The following is a 15,196-nucleotide window of genomic DNA, read 5'->3' as shown; positions in this document are numbered from 1 at the left end:
ACATGATTTCAATTACAATATCTGGCATGGGTCTCCTATCTATCACTTTTGCTCTTTTTCTTTGATTTCTCATGCTATGTAGTTCCTGCAGCTATAATTTGTGTATTTATATGCAGATCAGCAGTTTGAAAATAGAAGAGGGAAAACTGATTCTAAGGATCTTCCTTAAAGTTGCAATCCAAAACCCACTAACATCAATGGGAGTCTTTTCATTGACTTCAGTGGGCTTTGAATGAGACTCTGAAAGCTTAGTGACTGTGTTTTCAGGTCTTACAGGAACTAGTCTGGGCTTTTTCAAAGAGGTATTTTCAGTAACAAGTTGTCAGTGAAGTCAGTAACTCTCAGTTCAGAAGGTGGTACCAGATGGATACCACCCTCCCCTTTCCTATATTTTTCCATTGTTCTCCCCTCCTATTTCCTTTTCTAATCTTTGTGATTGACAGCAACCAAAGAAGCTAGTCCTTGTCAGTGGATCTGGAGTCAGAACTCTGCAAGAAGACTTCTATAGAGAGCAGTTTCCTGGAACCCTTAGTCGTCGTCTTAGAGTTGGCTTCTTGATTTGAAAGGTAAGACTGAAGTAGAGTGAAGGGAATTTTGTTTATATTGAAAGTACATTGAATTGTGAATTGAATTACAGGTACTTAATTGAATAGTCTCCCCTCAAATGTCAGTGGAAAAATAAGGTGCATTTTTTTCAAGCTTCCTAAAAAGTATGTTTCTTACCTGTAAACCTGCATTTTCATGCTGGTTCCATAGATATAAGAAATCACATGATCTTGTCACTGGAAGCCACTAGCCAAGGTTGTGCAGTGCAGTCACATATTTTCCAGCTATAAAAAGCATATCACAATATTGTACAAGGAAGATAAGATAGTGCATGAATGCTGTTCCCTTTAGTAAGGCTGCACTTATCTCCTGACACTTCGCTGGAAGTTGCTTCCTGTGCAGGGGAGGCTTATGTAAATGTAAATTTGTGAGTTTAGGATTTAAAACATTGAATCATTGCACAAAGTAGCTTTTATAAGATAATTTATACATTAGATATTTAAATATAGAAGGCACTGTTTCCAAAATAGTAATAAGAGCAGACGAGCAGATCTATATACTTCAGAAAACATCCTTATTTGTACACATTAAGAAAGTTCTCCAGAATGGATTCTAGTTCAAGTGTGAGTGTATGCACTGGAATATTCTTATTCTATTTTCGGTACTTTTAAAAAGACGGAGCGCCAAATTCGCCCTGATGTAAGCCACAAACTCTTACAACAACAAAGAATTGTGCCTGTAGACTCCTATTTAGGGAAGGAAAAAATCTCTGAAGGGATTAGATTTGGGCACTTTGGATATTCTTAATTTATTTAGATTTTTAGAGGAAGAAGTGTGAAATAGCAGATTGAATGCTCCTTTTGTCACCCAATTAATTAGTGAGGGCCCAATCCAACTCCTATGGAAAGCAACAATGATCAGCAATCATTTATTTAAATGTGTGTGGCAGGATTTGGAAATAAAGATTTATGTTGACTGCAAACAGGAGCTAGATAAAACATAAAATACTCTTTCTGTAAGGTAATACTCCTTTATTTCTTAGACTCAGGACCCCCCCCCCAAAAAAAAACAAAAACAAAGACACAAAGCAGGGAGTTCCCTAAGGCAGTTAGGCACAACTCAACCCACCCTTGCTTTAGGCTGGGTCTTTGCAGACTGACTGCTGAAGACCCAAATCACATACTTCCCTGCAGAACCCACTAGTCTGCAAGCAGGACCAGAAAACCACTTACAATGTAAAGTGATAGCTTGTTGTTGTGATACCATTTGAATATATATCAGTGATCATGTTAATTCAAAAAAGAGAAGAAACAAGAAGTGCTACTGTATCTAAAGAAAACACGTGGCTCAAAACAGGGAGGCTTTTTGAAGCCATTGCCTGGGTTGAAAGAGGAGCTGAAGGGCCATGCTGTACTAGGAGCCCCTAGGAAAAATTCTGCCTGACCCAGCCAGAACTTGTCTTGGAGGATCCTGAAATCACATGCTGTACTAAGAGCTATGCCACCCTTTCCAGGGTTGAGCATGCACCCCTCCCCACTTCACCCAATTAGTTGTGCTGATTGGTTGTTGTGGATTATGGCTTTGCTTTTACCCTGCCCCTCCCCTTCTCATTTTAGGTAGCTATCACCCCTGGGGGCACTTGCCAGGGGAAGTGCCCGAGTCTTTTGAGAACCGTGCCCAATTTCTGTGAAGGGTGCAAATGGGTGAAGTGTATTGAAACCACTTTCTCTTCTTCCTTCTGTACAGCTCAGTCAAAAATTTTAAATTAACAAGTGATCACCTAGAACTCTTCTTTGGTTTTGGTTTAGTGTGTGTGCAGTAGGAATGTTGAATAGTTAAATTACTTGGAACTCTGGTAAATATAGTGTTCAGAGTGTAAACCTTTAAAGATTAGATCAGGAGTAGGCAACCTATGGCACACATGCCAAAAGCGGCACGTGATCTGATTCTCAGTGGCACTCATACTGCCCGGGTCCTGGCCACCGGTCCGGGGGGGCTCTGCATTTTAATTTAATTTTAAATGAGGCTTCTTAAACATTTTAAAAACCTTATTTACTTTACATACAACAATAGTTTAGTTATATATTATAGACTTAGAGAAAGAGACCTTCTAAAAATGTTAAAATGTATTAGTGGCACGCAAAACCTTAAATTAGAGTGAATAAATGAAGACTCGGTACACCATGTCTGAAAGGTTGCCGACCCCTGGATTAGATCAATCCGGAGCTAGATCATCCAAAACTGGTACTTGACAAAGAAGTAGCCTACTGTAGCCCATGAATGTGAAACACAAGGAAATCTATTGTGAAGAGTAGCAGCTGTACAAGGAGAATGAAAAACATGATTTTTAATTCTTTACAATGGACTAAGATGAAGATATGTTTACTAAACTGGGAATAACATCAGTGTGAAAACTAGCAACCATAATATAAAGATGTATGGTGATAATTTCATAAAAAGTATGTTTAAAGACTCCTTCCTCTGAGTTTCAAGTTAATGTTACATCATATGTTACTATAGCAAACACATGTGACTTTTGTTGAGGTGAAGAATAAGCTATGTTTAGTATAAGGTCAACTCGAACTTCCTTTAAACATTCTCTCTGGTCCTTGTTAAAGATAGGAACACTTAAAAAAAAAAAAAAAAGGGGGGGGGGGGGGGGGCATGGTGGATGTAAACAGGGCTGGCTCCAGGCACCAGCCCACCAAGCTTGTGCTTGGGGTGGCACCTGGAGGGGGGCGGCGCTGTGCGGTGCTCCGGCTCTGGCCGCCGGGGAGAGCAGAGCCCCGGCCGGGGCTCGCCGCCCTCCCCCCGGCGCTCTGGCCGCCTCTCCCCCACCCCCCGTGCCCTCCCCTGCTGCGCTGGGGGGAGAGGGGGAGAGACACATGGCCAGAGGCTTTTTTGCCTGGGGCGGCAAAAAAGCCAGAGCCGGCCCTGGATGCAAACATCCTCTGCCTATTATCAGCTCAGTACAACCAGCCATCCAAAAACCACCTAGCACCCAAGAAAGTGTGGAGCATTTGATCAGTACCCAAACCTAATACATGTAGTGAAAAATAACAGGCCAGTTCATTTCAGTGGGAGTCTTCGAAAGTGAAAGACTTCATGAGTACAAAAGGGGCCAATGCATACAGCTTCTTGAATGTGTATCATGGCCATGTCACCCCATACTTCTTTCTTCGAGGCAAATCTTACTTACATAGCTCAAATATTGCTACTGAAAAGTAGAGCTGGGTGAACTTTTTTTTAGACAAATAGCTTATTTGCCAAAAAATACAGTTTTGGACTGACAAACAATTTGCAAAAGGTTTTGGCTTAAAAAAAAGAAAAAACAATGTTAAAATTGAACCATTTTGTTTTGATGTTTAATTTCAAAATGTTCAAAGTTTAGCTAGACTTATTTAAAAAAAAAAAAAGAGGATTTGAAAAAAATCCAGGAATAAAACCATCAACTTTTTTTGTTTTAGATTAAGCAATTTTTTGTTTGACTCAAAATAATTGTTTTGTTTGAGAGGAAAAACTGAAATTTTGGTTTTGGATTGACACAAAATAAATTTGGGGGGATTTTTTTTTGGCTTGGCCACTGAATTGAAAAAATAGTTATTTGCTCAGCTCTGGTTAAAAAGTTCCTAGACCATAATTTGTGTGCCTGGGGAAAACGTTATGAACACAACTATTAAAGCATCTCTTAGATACATGGTTTGATGCTGTTCTCATTTACATTGGTATATATCCAGCATAACTATTGACTTCAATGCAGTTATACTTGATTTGCAAGACCATAGATTCTTATGGTTATACTTCAATGGAAGGCTTGCATGACTAAGGATTCCAGCATCAGGATCATGATGTGCTCTTTGGGCTCATTGGGAATGCTCTGGGTTGCTGCTCAGAAACTGATTGAGAAGCTCAAAGCCAAAAACTCTGTAACTGGGCAGATTGTAGGATTATCATCATGTAGGAATAAAAACAACACAGACTGGATTTCACAACTCACTGTTAACTCCTGTATCTAGACATGCAATGTATTGACACAAAGTGTACTGAGGGAGAAGTGACATTAGCTTACTTTATTAGAAATGATGTAATAGAGTAACTTTGAAAAAGGTATAGGAGTATGCAAAAGTTAAACCCAAAGTTGAATATATTACTTGGATGCATGCAGAAGAATGTATATTGAAATGAAAGGTGGGGCTTCATTCTCCTTGATCTGCTTATTACTGTCAGAAGTCAGCAATACTTGGCTAAAGGTCAGAAACGAGAATACATTAATGCCTACAACATGAAAACTTAAAAATAGGTAATATATTTTTGTGGCTTGCAGACTCACCCTTCACCATAATTCCCAACTGAGGGAGCTGCTACTAGGCTACAAGACTGTAACTCAATGACATTTGATAGCTCAATAAACCAAAGAATAGGATGATTTAAAATTGAGTTCTTGTGAACATTTCTCTTTGATCAACTCAATTAAATTTGGGACATTGGAGGCAGAGTAAGGATGGTCCCATAGAAATATATAACAAATAGAAGAAAGGGGAAGCTGATAGTCATTAATATTAAATCAGAAATGAGGAATTATAGAAAATTGATAAGGGAAGCAAATGGACACAAGGAGAAATCTATGGCCAACAGTGGTAAGGACAATAAGGAGTTTTTAAATATATTAGGAACAAGAAGAATCCTGACAATGATATTGATCCACTACTAGATGGAAATGATAGAATTATCAATAATGCAGAAAAGGCAGAAGTGTTCAATAAATATTTGTTTTCTATTTGGGGGGAAAATAATTATATAGTCTCATCACGTGGTGGTAGTAACACTCTTTCCATTCTGTTAGTGTCTCTGAAGGCTGTTAAACATCAGCTACTAAAGTTAGAAATTTTTAAATTAGCAGGTTCAGACAACTTACATCCAAGAGTTCTAAAAGAGCTGGCTGAGGAACTTGCTGGACTATTAATGTTGTTCCCCCCAGTAAGTTTTTGGAGTAGTGGGGAAGTTCCAGAAGACTGGAAGAAAACTAATATGCCAATTTTTAAAAATGGTAAACAGGATGACCCAGGTAATTATAGGCTTGGTATCTATCCTGGGCAAGATAATGGAGAGGCTGATATGGGACTCAATTTAATGAAGAATTAGAAGATAATATAAGTAATGCAAATCAATGTGGGCTTATGGAAAACTGATCCTGTCTAACTTATAATTTTTTGAGTTCATAAGTTTGGTTGATGAATGTAATAGTACTGACATAGTAAATTTAGACTCTTTTTTCTATGGTGTTGGACTTGGTACCATACAACATATTCATTAAATACTAGAATGACATAAAATTAACATGGCACACATTAAATGGATTAAAAATATGCTTACTGATAGGTCTAAAATATAATTGTAAACAGGGAATTTTTACTGAGTAGATGTGTTTCCAGTGGAGTCCTTCAGGGATTAGTTGTGCCCTAGACTATTTAACATTTTTATCAGTGACTTGGAAGAAAACATAACATCACTGATAAAGTTTGTAGATAACCCCAAAATTGAGGGAGTGGTAAATAATGAAGAGGACAGGTCACTGATACAGAGTGAGCTGAATAGCTTGGTAAATTGGGTGCAAGGAATGAATATGACTTTCAATATTATGTCCACCTCTAGGAACAAAGAATGTAGGCCATATTTACAGAATGGGGGACCCTATCCTGGGAAGTGGGCAGTCTGAAAAAGATTTGGGGATCGTGGCAAATAATCAGATGAAAATAAGCTCCCAAATTTATGCTGTGGCCAAAAGAGCTAATCTATTCCTGCATACATAAATAGGAAAATTTTGAGTAGGAATAGAGAGGTTATTTTACTTCTGAATTTTGCACTGGTGCAACCACTGCCGGAATACTGTCTGGTTCTGGTGCCAATAATTCCAGAAGGATGTTGATAAATTGGAGTTTTCAGAGAAGAGTCACAAGAATGATTAAAGGATTAGAAAACATACCTTATAGTGATTAAGCCAAATAGTCTCAAGGAGCTCAACAAGGAGAAAGCTAAGGGGTGACTTGATTAGTCTAAGTGCGTATTTGGGGAACAAATATTTAATAATGGGCTTTTCAGTGTATCAGAGAAAGGTCTAACACCATCCAGTGGCTGGAAGGTGAAGATAGAGAAATGCAGACTGGAAATAAGGCATAATTTTTTGACAGTGAGGGCAATTTACTAAGATGGATTCTTCATCACTGACCATTTTAAAATCATGATTGGATTTTTTTTCTAAAAGATATGCTTGAAGAATTATTTTGGGGGGAAAATCTATAGCATGTGTTATACAGGAAGAAAGCCTAGACTATCAAAATTGTCTCTTCAGGACTTGGAATCTACGAATAGTTAAGGCAGTTGAATCCAATTCTCTGGGGCAGCATTCTATTCCTGTCTCTGTCCCAGAGTTCCTGTATGATGCATCTAAACCCCATTTTTCATAGCTGGCCACTAATTATGTAATCCTCATTTTCTGGGTACCCACATAAGACACCTAGGACTACATTTGCTGAGGTGCTCAGTACTCACTGCTGCAACTGAAGTCAACTGGAGCTGTTATTTGAACATGTAAAATGCTAGTAAGCAAAAATTTCATTAACGGACTTCAATGGAGCCAGGATTTCATCCTTTATGTAGATACCTTATTTTCCCTCTAACCCTTAGTTTTGTTAGTTTTTTGGTATTTGATTTGTATCTTGTAATGGTGCAATGTACATTAACTGTGGGTGCATCACTACAAGCTTGTTGTTAGGGTTGGTGGAACCTATAAAATATGATCATTCCATTAACAGTGTGATTATACACTCTTAGATTTTGGCATAAGACAATATTTTTTGTATTGACTGGTATCTGCATTGAGACCTTCCTCAAGCCTCTAACATACATTTTGTTGTGCTCTCTTTGAGATAGCCCATCTGACTAGCAAGTGTTGCCTTCTAATGACAAGGAGTAACCAAATGTAATGGTTTTAGGATGTAATACTTTTTATGTACCTAACTGAATAATTGGCTAGATGGAATATGGAGTTTTTCACCTTCCCCTGAAATATCCAATATTGGCCATTGATTTAGGCAAGATAGCAGATTGAACGGACAATGTTAAATGGACCAGATCCTTATGTGGTGTAAACAGGTATAGCTCCACTGAAGTTATTTTTATGGCTTCTCTAAAATATGACTTGTTTGCTGTGCTGATTGTGTAGCAGAAGGACTAATAAATATTGTTCCCATAGCTGTGCTGACATCAGTTGATGCTATGTATAACAATCTTAAAATAAATAAGATGTTTTATTTTAGCTCTTAAATATGCCCCTGCCAGGCTTCATCTTTTTGAGGGATCAGATGTTTCATGTGCTTTTTCCCAGTCTCTTGTTTCTCTTTCTTTAGAGGAAATCTCCTATATTTACAGGAATGAAATGTAGCAAGTATAATGCTTTTAGCAAGCAACCTCTGGTGTCTGATTGATGGAACTGTGATGTCTGCTACTAAATCTCATTCATTTTCTGAGCTGAGAATGGCTAGCCAGGTGTTAGAAGATGAACATCAGTTCAGGGTACAAATTCTAGGAAATAAAGATCCTTTCAGGAGAAAAAGCTTCAGGTTTAAAAAGGAAAGCACATGATAGTCATTAAGAATGCATCCCGGCCAGATTACTTTGCTGTTGGTGAAACTGGTATAAGGTTGAAGCTCAGTAGTGTTTCCTTGGAGCATCTTTTCCTTTATAGAAGTAGGCATAAGGCATATATTTTATGAACGAATACATCCCATGCTATATGACTGAGAAAGGGAAAAATAGTTGAGCCTACAAATGTGTTAATATCTTTATGAATTCCTTTGCTGTCCAGTTTGAAAGTCTGAGTCATGGCATTGAGACAGAGGTTGTCATATAACCAGATTGTATAGAAAAAGAAAGAATAGTGATTCAGGAAATTAAGAGACTATACACCAGAAGTCATGGCAAAAATATATTCTATAACTTCTAGTTGTCCAAAATAAATTACAAGGACACTGTTCTGTTTTTAATTATATCTGACATATTTCTACTTTAGTATATAGCTTTAAGGATGCCCAACCCCCACCAGCAGCCACTGTGCCCTGTCAGTCATCCTGAAATACACTAGAGCGCTTGTCAGGCCATCAGCTTGCAGATGCACCATGAGCCATAATAGTTGTACTGAAATTCTAAGCAATTTTTCTGGTGTTTAGACAGTTGCGTTAGTGCCTGACTGTGGACTGTTTGTTTTGAGATAGGTGAGTTATGTTGTTATCTTGTAAGTACAATTAGTGATTTTAGCCGTAAACAAAATTCTAATGATTATATATTAGAAAGGTTAGCTTATTTTTGGAGCCACTTTCTGTCATTACATTACTTTATTTAAATTACAGAGTACCGATTGTACATAGAGCTTGTCTAACAATTATAATTTTTATAGTTGAATTTTACTTCAGGCTGCAGAAAACTCTTTTCTTTATTTCCAACCCCACGCCCCATTCTTTTATTCACTGAAACGCAGAACGTTGTCAATTTAGACATAGTTCGTAATAAGAACACATAACAAAAATTAGCACTTAGCTTAAAGTATACCGTTGTGTATGAGTGCAGGTTATTGGTTTTTGTTCCATTGAGACTGAAATACTCTGTCTCCATGACACCTGAAAGTCATGTCTAACGTTCTAAAATGTTGTAATACACTGGTGAAATTGACTTCTGTATAGATTAATATATCTACGTAGCTTTGCATCAAAGTATCTTATAAACAATAGCCCTACTGTATCCAAAGGGCATACTATACTAGAGTAGATATTTTGTTTTTATTAAACAATGGGCTGTGATCTCAGTGTTCTCAAGAAATGCACACCTGGGAAAGTTGTTTGCTTAGCCAAGAGGCAATATAGTTCCAGTTACAAGCACAGGCGGTTCTCCTGAAATTACAAATATCAGAAGTGCCTTAAGTATTTTCCCTGATTGCCTTGATATGTTTCTAATCCACAAGAATACGAATAAGTAACAACATAAAAATGATAGTGAAAACATAGAATGTTATGAATACTTCTGTGGGGCACAGCTGAGGATTCAAAATAGCTTGTAAGCAATACTGTGAAAACTGTACTAACTAGGGTTGCCAACCGTCCAGGATTGCCCTGGATTCTCCAGGAATTAAAAAATAATTTTTTATTAAAGATTATCATGTGATGAAACCTCCAGGAATACGTCTAACCTAAACTGGCAACCCTAGTGCTAACTTGTTAAGATTTTGCAATTATCGAAGCTACTTTTAGAGGAATTCCTTTTTGTAAGAAAGAGGCATGCTACAAAAGACTACTTTCCAGAAACCTCTAAGCGTTCAGTTGTGTTACTGTAGCTTAGAATATATGATTGAGATTTTCAGAGCAGTGCTGGGGATTTTGCCACACATTTTCCACTAATTTTAACAATATAAAGTCCTAGAGCTTGCTGAAGTCAGTGGGAGGACTACCATTGCCTTAATAGGGATTTGATCTGGCTCTAAACAGTCAGTAAGTATGTCTGTTTATTAGACAAACTGGTAGTAGCAAGGGGTTGCAACAACAAATAGAGATGGTTCTCAGCTTCAAAACTTGAGTCTGGTTTATAACATGCCCTAAGAAGACTGTTCAGAACCAAGGTTTTGGATCAAGCTAATCTTCAAGAAGATGAGAACAAGTGGTGGCATAATAAAATTAAGATGTTTACAACAGTCTCCAACGTGTCAAGGAATATGCAAAATATGAAGACAAGTCATCTTTCACTTCGAGTATTCGTTATAGGAGGGTAAATGCGATGGGGCTACAGCATGCTGTCAAACAGGCAAGGAGTGAATGCTTTTTGTTTCTGTATTTTTAAGTTAAGCAGTGTTGCCACATTTTGACTGAGTTAAGGTGACTCCACTAGGAACAACTTAAATCGTGAGTATGTCTAAAGAGAAAATAAACCAAAAAAATCTTCCAGTGATTTCTTCAAACTGACAATAGAAGCATGAGGTGCTTCCCCTTGCAACTGATGTGCAGACTTGCCAAGAATGAATTCAGAACAAAATTAACACTGTCCATTTGCAACAGCTCTGGTGGTCTTCAATTTGGACTTGCAATTTTGGGAAACAAACCTTGGAAATAAATTCAAAGCTGCAAAGCAAAAACCAAGAGCATTGTGCATAATAAAAAGTGGACTGGGTCATTAATTTAAAATGAAAATGCAGTTTGAAATTTTGGCTAGACACTTCAGAAAGCCAGGTCCCTTTTCTTCCCCCCCCCCCCCCCCCAAAAGGTGAATTTCAGTAGGTTGAAGAAAACAGGCCTTTCAAGGGTGTGAAATTGTTATTATTCTCTGATGCTAAAACAGCAGAAGAATCTGGTTCTCAGACAGTGGAAAGAACCCATTGACTTCAATGGTCAGGCTGAACCCAAAACTTCACTTCTATACAAAGCCAGTCTTGTTGATTTATCATGGAGTGGCAGCTTAAGAAGCATTAAATAGGAGTCAAATGTAGGTTCAGATGTGGAATCTAATTCAGAAGTGGACATGAATGGCTGGCTAGCTGATAATAGGTTTCTAGAAGCCATAAACTCATCGATATTAGAATTAGCTTTCATACCAATATGTCAAAAAGGACCTTGCATTAATATTTACAACTTGTCTGAGATGTCCGAATGCAAAATGGATATGTGACTGTCTGAATGGAAATCTATTTTCCAGGTTACTGTTAGATTTCTTGCAAATATTGACAGAAATAACCCTAATTTAGCACTAGTGTGTAACTTACCTGCACGGTAGGCAAGTTTTGTATTTCTTATTTATATTGTGATGGGGGAACCTTTTCTGAGCATTAGTGCCCAAAAATAAAGTGACAGGTTGACAGCCAGCATCTTTGTGGATGCCTGTTGTATCTGTATTTCCTTCCACCTTGGCTTGCGATAGCCCCATCTTTAACATTGGACATCCACTCTGGGGTCAGAGCATTATGCACTTGGATATATATATTTTTAATACATGAAGAGCAAACAGATATTTGCAGTCAGTGGGACCTCTTATTATAGATTTAACAGCAGCAGAACAAGAAAGAACAAAAGTGAGGTTGGTGAGAGTGTACATATAGTAGGTGTCTCCTCTGAAAGTCTAAACTGAACTCTGAAAACAAGATGGTTTCTGATGGCTGTACAGAGAGAGTGCTTTGAAATATAAAGGTTCACTACCAAATCAAAAGGCATCTTGATTTCATAGCTACATAACCTCAGGATATCAGTTCCTCCCAGACTATGGAAGTCTATTTGGGGACATGCCACCAGAACAGGAATCGTGCTATTTCAAGCATTCATGACTTAAGTTCAGCACCATTGTACTAAACCATCCCTTGCTACCTCCACTGGACAGCAGATGGAGAGAGTCTACTTTGTCACAGTGAAGACTAGAAAATGCCTAGAATATGAGAATAGGGAAAAAGTTTAGAGATAACTTCTCTCCTGCTGAATTGTTCTTGGTTTAAAAGAAGAAAAAAGTTTTTTTTAAAATATATTCTAAAAGTTAAATTCACTGACAGTAAATAACTATGCAAAAAAAGAAAAGATGAGGATCATCTAAATGACCTTGTTTTTCCAGCATATACAGTATAGCCAATTTCAAGTTTATGGAGATGGAAAAAACAGATGAAAGGGGGATAAGAACTTTACAGAAAGTATGAAGATGGATGAAACAAATTGTTCTTTGTGCAGCTTTTGTAATCTTTGATAGTTGTCTTTCGTTCTCAAATTTTCAAATAGCAGATATGAACTGTAATCAGGTGCAGACTCACCCCTGCGGCGCCTCCTGCTGGTCGTTTTGGGAATTAGCTCATCCAGCATCCAGAGTGCCCTCTGCAGGCCAGGTGTCCCGCCTGTCGTTGGCCCCCCGTGTCCCTCCTGGACTCCGGTGCCCTTGGCTTGAGTGCTGCCCCCCTGGCAGTACTCCACTCTCTCCCTGGGTCTCCCACCTAGGGGAACCCCCACCCCCTATCCCAATGTCACCTCAGTTGTGGCTACTGCCCGTCATCATCTAGCCCCTGCAGCCCGGGCAGACTGCAGTCTATCAGCCAATCATCACAGGCAACAAGGGGTTTGGACTGGCTGCCTTTACCCACCCTCAGGTTCCCCCTCTGCAACCCCAATACCTATATGGGCCTAGGACCAGGCCCTGCAGCCTGGGGAGTTGCTGGCCTAGGGCTTCCCAGCCCCCAAGGCCTTTCCCCAGCCCTGCCTCACTCTAGGTCCCCAGGTGAGGTCCCTGCAGCCAGGTCGGTCTGTCTGTCTGTCAGAGGGAGACTCCTCAGCTTCTGGCTGCCCTGGCCTTCTTATAAGGCTGAGTTCCTCAGTTTGGGGCGTGGCCCCATCTGCAGCCACTTCCCCAATCAGCCGGGGTTTTGCTCCTTTCAGGGCCGGCTCTAGCTTTTTGGTCGCCCCAAGCAAAAAAAAAAAAAAAAAAAACACGGGGCGGCAAGAACGGGAAAGCAAAAAACAAACAAACAAACAAAAAAACCCAGTGATCTGTGCACTGGAGTGTGGGTGCAGGGGGACCGGCTAGCAGGGGGGGAGGGAGAGGGAGCGGGCAGGAGAGAGAGAGGAGGGGGGCGGCCAGGGCTACAGCCGGGCGCTGCCACGTGGTCCCTCCTGCTGCGCCGCCTGTCGGGAGGGCTCCGCTCCGGTCGGCGGGGAGGGAAGGATGAGGACTGCCCTGACGGGCTTGCTGCAGGGCACTCCCGTCCTCTGCACCGCCGCCCCCTACAGGGCCGCCGGAGCGGAACACACACACAAAAAAGTGGCCATGCCGCCCTAGGATTGGGCGGAATGCCGCCTCGTTCAATCTGCTGCCCCAAGCACCAGCTTGCTTGGCTGGTGCCTGGAGCTGGCCCTGGCTCCTTTACACAGCCCCAGCCCCCTGCAGGGCTTTTCCAACCCCTTCCGGGCTGGAGCGGATGTTCACCCCGCTACAGAACCAAAAATGTGGGGCACCAATGTAACTTTAATGGAACAACAAGAGTTCCACTAGAACAGAAGAATTTCCTGATTCTACTACCAATTATTTTAACGAAGGGCCTCCAGCAATGGTTGTTGCCTATTGTTCTGTACTGAACTAATCCATCTTTTCAATGGCGTAAATTTTGACAGTGATAAGGATGCAAATAAAGAAATAGATTTAATAGTTTTTAACACAGCCACTAGGTAAAGTGGTGTCCTCAGGACAATGTTAATGTGAAATCCTGGCTTTTGCCATTCTTATGGCTGTCATGCCAAAGCCAGTTTTGTTTCTAAATTAAAGTCCAGGGCTGAAATCCTGGCCCCATTTCACTCAATGGCAAAACTTTCATTGACATTAAAGTCAATCTAGATATAGATTCACATGAGCTTTTGCTGAATTAATAAAGATTAAAGATGAGTGTTTTATTCTGTCCTACTGGAGAGCAATACCTCTCTCTGCATGTGTCTGGTTTTGATTTTTTTTCCCCTATAAGATTGCCAGAAGATTTTAGGTAGCACAATCTTTTATGCTTTGATTGTATGCTGTAGGGGGCAGGGACACTTTTTTTGTTCCGTGTTTGTACAGTGCCTAGCACTCTGGGGTCATGGTCCAGGACTAGTAGTCCCAATTGCTATGTGAATATAAATAATATGGGAGGGGGGGAGGGAGACAGCTGATGTTTTGATGCTCATGATCATGTCAACAGATGTCTTGACGGGCATTAACTCCCACAAGAAGTAGCCTTCTCCATTTTATAGTGAGGACTAATGTCCTCCCCAATTTCTCTTCGAGGCAACTTTAACCTATATAACATGGGCTTTGGCACAGTTGTGACCTCCTGTTTTAGGCTACTCAGGGAGGGCACTTAAACATGTATTTGGTTTTAAGCATGTGCTTAAGTCACACTAAAATCAATGGGATTTAAACATGTGCTTAAAATTAAGCATGTGCTCAAATGCTTTCCTGAACTGGGGCCTGACAGCAGACCCTAAGTGTGGTAGTAATCCTATACGTTGCATACTGTGTTGTATCTTTACTTATAATGGTGTTGCAGCATTCAAATCAAATAACCTAATTTTCTTGTTTAAGAGCTTCCTCAGGATTTTTTTGGCAATACCAGAATACTTAAATTTATGTAAAAATCTAAAATTTTTGCTATACGTGCTAGACAAAAAGGTAGGAAGTTTTCTTTAGTCAGGAATAGTATTGTAAAGACTTCTACTCCTCATGGTTGTCATCTACTCCTATACAATTGAATATACTAGAACCCACGATGAGCTGCAAATGTGATAGACTAGTAATCAAGTAGTAAACTTGCTCCTTATGTAATCTTTACTGAGAATGGTGCAAGCATAAATTCCCTCTAACCTTAACTCTTCAATCATCATCATCATCAACAGGACTTAAGCTAATATTTTCTTCATTACACAGGGCGGGAAATATGAGCAACATGTTATTCAAGTTGCCTATAATAAATTTTTTCACTAGAAACCCTGAGCCTACTGTCTCACATTAAATCAATGCTAGGTTCACCACAAGGAGATGCATTGTCACCCTAGACTGCATAATCACGGTATTTTACTATTGTAATATACAGCAGTTGTAATAAGTCCTGTTTATAAAAGAC

General features: G+C 39.6%; 1 protein-coding gene across 1 annotated transcript in view; it reads left to right on the top strand.

Annotated features, from left to right (window-relative positions):
- Positions 1–328: 328 nt before the first annotated feature.
- Positions 329–15,196, top strand: part of CTNNA3 (catenin alpha 3) — a 960,805-nt gene continuing 945,937 nt past the window's right edge. The window contains exon 1 of the mRNA XM_034775301.1: positions 329–566. The gene's annotated coding sequence lies outside the window, so the exon portion shown is untranslated. The remainder of the gene's footprint in view (positions 567–15,196) is intronic.

Source organism: Trachemys scripta, chromosome 7, assembly GCF_013100865.1.
Source record: "Trachemys scripta elegans isolate TJP31775 chromosome 7, CAS_Tse_1.0, whole genome shotgun sequence".
NCBI lineage: Eukaryota > Metazoa > Chordata > Testudines > Emydidae > Trachemys > Trachemys scripta.
Note: the sequence above shows the minus strand (reverse complement) of the source record. Positions and strands in the feature narration are given on the sequence as shown.